Consider the following 6,000-nt stretch of genomic DNA (forward strand, 5'->3'; position numbering starts at 1 on the left):
ATCAGAAATGGTGTTCTGACTGATGCCAGTTGCTTCTCTCCAGAATCCAAGAAGAGATCATGCACAAATGCAGCAACAGTGGCCAACAGACAACTGATAGCGAAACTGCAGTGTGTTTTTGACCTCAGTCTCTTGTTATCCCACCACCACCACTCCCATGAAGAATCTTGGGAACTGAGGTTCAGTAAGAGTATATTGAATTGTCATTCAGAAATTTTAATTATTTTTTTGATTATTTAAAATACTGTATTTATATTTCCTCCTGGATCATAAGATTTCAGGGCAGCTCACAATAAAAACAGGTTAAACAATTAAAAGAGTAAAAGAGTAAAAAAATAATGAAAACAACATATTAAACCATTTACAATTTAAAAATAATTTAAAATAGTTTAAAACCATATATGGGTCCAGATTGGGTTTGAATTGGTAGGACCCCGAAGTCTTTAATGAAAAGCCCTGCTTTAAGTTGGGGCTGTAGCGAAGCCAGTGTTGACATTAATCATGCCTCCAAGGGGAGTACATTTCACTAATTGTGCCTCCAAGGGGTGCCACAGCAGAGAAGGCCCTTAGTCTCTCCTAGGATACCCCGAGAAGAAAGAAAGACTGTCAGACCCCTTTAACACTGTGCTGTGGATGTGTCCTCTGAACTATTGCTACATAACATTAATTTAGGAACAATAATTTGTCTCCACACTGCAGGAACAATCCAGTTTGACACCACTTTAACTGCCCTGGCTCAATGCTAGAGAATTCTGGGAATTGTAGCTTTATAAGACATTTAACCTTGTATCAGAGTGTTCTGGTGCTACAGAAAACTACAGTTCCCAGGATTCCCTAGCACTGAGCCAGGGCAGTTAAAGTGGTGTCAAACTAGATATTTTTGCAGTGTGGACTGGACCTAAGAATGACCAAACAGTCATGAAGCAAGGTAGGAGTGAGGAAACTTTGGCATAAATGTTCAGAGAGCAGTCTCTATCATCATCATCATCATCATCATCATCATCATCATCATCATCATCATCTATTTATAGACTGCCGTAGAATTTGCACCCCTTCATGGGGTTTTCTTGGCAAGATTTGTTCAGTGGCAGGTTTGACTTTGTCTTCCTCTGAGGCTGAAAGAGTGTGACTCACCCAAGATCACTCAGAAAGTTTCCATGGCTGAGCAGGGATTTGAACCTTGCTCTCTAGAGTCCAACACTCAGATCACTATACCATGTGGGCTCCCAGTAGAAGCCACAGCATTGCAGCTTTACATTTTCTTCAAAATGTTATGATTGAAAAGAAACCTCCTCTTGAATATGCTCAAGATTATACTGACGTTTGAAAGACATATGTTGTCTTTACACACACACACACCTTGCTTTAGGTTGCATAGGGGAGAAAAGCAGGGTGAAACTTTTTTACATACATGGATACACATACACGTTCAGTGGGCTAGATGCAGATTCTTATTGGAACAAAAGGCCTTCTTAGATGCTTTTCTCCAGCAAGAGCTGAAGTGCCCGCCTTAAGAAAGTGAGTTTGGAAGAACCAAGTGGAGGCAGAAAATATGTTTTCGACTTCTCAGAATGAGGTATATTGATTAAAGAAATCCATTCTTTAGATAGAACAGCCTGAGCCTCACTTAACTATTGTAGAAAAATAAAAATGGTAGGTAGACATGCTCCAGCATGTCCTCCTCCATGAAGAGAGAGAAAGAGTGCATGTGTCAACCAGAAATAACAGGCTTTAGTGGTAAAACAGAAAACCTTTATTCAGTAACTGTCTGCACCAGACATATTTGTTGTGAAAACTAAACAGTAAGCATCATTGGGAGGCTATTTTCTCATTTGTCACAAAAGTAAAACAACCTTGTTCCTCTTGGTTCCCATACCACCCTTTCCTTATTTCTTCTGCTTGGTTTTCCAGGGAATTGACCCCTGGGTAGTCTTGATCCAGGCATAACGTCCTTCTCTTTGTTATTTCAGCAGAAAGAAACAAGATCAATGACCCACACAACAAACACCCCGTTGCATATCCCATCACATTTTTTCTTTATACCCGTACACATTAATCCTGTTTACATCTTACAAGTCTATATTTGCACTAAATCCACGGCAGGCAAGATGCATGATGCAGCTCTTGACAACTAGACAGAAACCAGAAAAACGCAGGGAATTGTCAGCCTCAAGTTAATCCTTTTTGGTACCACAGGGGCAAATTTGAGTAACCCTGGCTGAACCAAATGACATAATCTTCCCATAAAGTCTTGGGATAGGTGCCAGACAAAAGAGCCTAAATATTCTGTTTGAAATCTAGATCCAGGTCTTATAGTGGTAGAGTAATCCAAATACAAGTGTTTCTGATCAGACATGTTCATCTTGTTAATAAGCGGATCTCAGCATTTGGCCTTCCAGACGTTTGGGGCTTCAGTTCCTAAAAGTTTCTTCTAGAAGTTCCTAGAAGTTCCAGCCAGCATGGCCAATAATGAAGAATTTGGGGAATTAAAGTACTGAGCATGTATGTGTATTTGACTTTAAGGTTACCAGATGAAAGCTAAATAGGATTAGTCCTGGTTAGTACTTGGATGGAAGACCACCAATGAATACCTGGGGCTGTAAGTTCTACTTCAGAGGAAGGAACTGGCAAATTGACCTCTGAGTATTCCTTGGCTAATAAACCGAGTGACCAGACATCTTCCATTGCCAAGACATGTTCTTCAACCTTTGACCTTTTGTCCAGGAGGAATTCCATTTTGAGGATGCTTGACACCTGGTGTGGATCATTTTTAAAAAAAATCCTTTCCTTAACCAAAGAGGCTGCCCACATATCTCTTCAGGGCTCCTCTGCCATAAAACCTGTCCTTGTGTCATTGGGTGCCTCAGCAGGCAAGCAAGAAGTAGCTCAACCCATTTATTACCACTGCCGCCACCACTGTTGTAAAGGGCTTGTTTTCACTAAGCAACCCCAAATCAAGATTTATTATAGGCTGTAACTGGATCAGGAGTCTCATTTAAAAAAGCAAAATAAAACAACAAATTCATATGAGGAGCTCTAGCAGAAAGTAGCATGTGCTAAGAACAAATTGGCTGGGTATCATTAGGGCAAACACACTGCAGAAATAATCCAGTTTGAGACTATTTTAACTGCCCTGGCTCAGAGCTAGGGAAATCATGGGAATGGTAGTTTATTGTGGTACCAGAGCTCTCTGACAGAGAAGGCTCAATGTCTCACAGAACTACAATTCTCAGGATTCCCTTACATTGAGCCAGGGCAGTTAAAAATGTTCTCAAACTGGATTATTTCTGCCGTCTGTTTTGGCCCCATGTGCAGGAAGGGGGGAAGTATCATTATGGGAGACAGCGGGAGTTGCAGTATTCTCTATACAGTATCAGGAAATCAAATGAAGAGGAGGAGGAGGAGGAGAGGAAGAAAAAGCCTGGGAAGACTGGAAGGGGCAAAAACTAGGGATATGAAGGGATGATTTTAACATCAGAAAAATATGATTGAGTGCATAATAAAATACAGCTGCAATATAGCTGTAAATAAACCATATTAAATTTATATATATATATATATATATATATATATATAGAGAGAGAGAGAGAGAGAGAGAGAGAGCTTTTATTTTGGAATGTCCCACATTTTTCTTGAATGCCCTACATTTTGCAGTGTCTTGTCCTCCTCTGTGGTTCTGACATCTGGTCATCCTGCTAAGAAAGCCTTATGAAATTTATGGGGTTCTCTCATAAATTGTCAGGTGAAAGGCAAATACACATAGGTCTAAAACAACACACTGCAGAGATAATCCAGTCTGAGTCCACTTTAACTGCCCTGCCTCAATGCTAGGGAATTCTAGGAACTGAGCCATATAGCCATCTCTATCAGAGTGCGCTGGCGCCACTGCAAACTACAGTTCCCAAAATTCTCTAGCACTTAGCTAGAGCAGTTAAAGTGGTCTCAAATTGGATTATTTCTTCAGTGTGTTTTGGGCATCATCCTACAATCCTGTGTACATTTACTTAGGAGTAAATGCCAAGGAAGTTTCAATGAATCTTAGGCCCGGTACATATGGGCCTTTTGCAACACCTTCTTCATTGCCTGGGGGCGGAGCGCCCACATGCCCCGCAACCCTAGTACGTGACGAGGGCATAACAATGGCAGCACCCTGTATACATGGGTGCTGCCATCGTTACATAAGCGCCGCACGGCCTCTGCACGACACCACACAGTGCTTACTTAATGAGTGCGCCCTGGCCGTGGCTTTAGAAAAACCCGCTTTTCGCGGGTTCTTTTTACGCCAGCAGAAAGCCACGCGGTGACTTGAAGGCACACTTCCTAACAGTGCAGCCTCAGCCAGTCGCTTGGACTACAGTACAAATGTGGTTGCTGTTTTTAATACAGTTTATGGAATTATCAAATCCACTCAATAATCTCGATGGAAACATAAAGCTGATGCAATATGTTTTACATTTTCAGTTGATCCTCTCTTTCCCACATCCTAGGAAAACAAGCGCGAGCAGCCTATAATAAACCTATCCTCATGAATATAATATTAATTCATAGATGATCACTTACTCGTCTGTACTATACTTAAACAATAAAACATCTTGCATTTCAAATAAATGTATGCTTGATTGTTCAGCTGTTGGTTTTTTTAGTGATGAAGATGGATTCAGACAATGGTTTTGAAAAGGAAATTAAGTTTAATCAACTGAAAAAGATAGTACTATCAGAACAATCAACTATAACTGCAAAAGCAATGAGTGATTAGCGAATAAAATTAGCACAGTCCAACCTAAAAGGCACTTTACATTAAAATTCTCAGGCTTCTGTGGATCCACTATAAATTTTTGCTTACAAATAACCCCCTTGATAAATGGGATTTATTGCTAAATTGTCCCTTCGTTTCCTCCTCCTCCGAAATTCTTATGAGCCTCTTTATATTTCGCTTGCTTTCAAACTGACCCTAAGACATATTTAATGCGTATTGAGAAATGGCAAAAGATGTATATGATCTGAAGATAAAATAGAATATCCTTAATAAATATTTAGTTCTGTAAAGGGGGCTCAGCTTTTTATAAATTTTATAAATTTTTTATAAAAAACAGCCCCAAGTAATCCAATTTCAGTCTCATGTGTTGGCTTTAAAAATTCCAGTGAAGGGAGGGTCAAAAAGAAAGGCGGTTTCCAGCCATTTCAGTGGGACTTGGCAAGAGGCCTTTGCTCAGCCTTTATTCTTTTCCCAAATGCAGGGTGAGCAGCTATTGGGTGACCTTGGGCAAGTCACACTCTCTCAGCCCCAGAATTAGGATCTCCAGAAGTTGTGACTTGAAAGTACTCACAAAGCTATGTCCCTCCACACGTTTTGAGATTTCAGCTTCCAGAATCACTCCTCTTTAGGTATGCTGAGTGAAGCCTTGAAATATCTGGAGAGCTGTAGCTTCCTACTTCTTCCTTAGAGAGACTGGTGGATCGGATGAGGAACAAATAAGTGCTTTCATTACATAATGAGCACATATCCATTCTTCTAACATCCTAAATGCATCTTGACAGCCCAGTCTCAGGACCAAGAAATTATTCTGTTCTCATTTCTACCAATGTAGAACAGCAGCTTTTATTGGAAGTAAACCCTTTGGATCTGAAGGAGACCCAGGGATGCAATTCCTGTTGTTCCACAGAACAATTACAAGAAATTACAAGAAAGACAATTCTCATTAAATGCATCAAGAAGATCTTGAATGTAACAAAGAAATGCCTTGGAAGATGATGGAATCTCTTTCTTTGGAGATTTTTAAACAGGGGTTGGATGGGCTCTCGGGGATGCTTTCCCTGTGAATTCCCTGCCTTTGAAGGGTGTTATGCAAAGAAAAGTGTGTGGAGGCTCCTCACCAGCTATATTGCCTTCACTTTAAAAAGTTGGGGAATTTTGTTTAGCTCGAAGAAGCTTACCAGAGGCTGGGTAACTTGATGGTCATTTCTACCTGGGTATACCAGTATGAACTGGGGAAGACTAAT

Source organism: Sceloporus undulatus, chromosome 1, assembly GCF_019175285.1.
Source record: "Sceloporus undulatus isolate JIND9_A2432 ecotype Alabama chromosome 1, SceUnd_v1.1, whole genome shotgun sequence".
NCBI classification, from domain to species: domain Eukaryota; kingdom Metazoa; phylum Chordata; class Lepidosauria; order Squamata; family Phrynosomatidae; genus Sceloporus; species Sceloporus undulatus.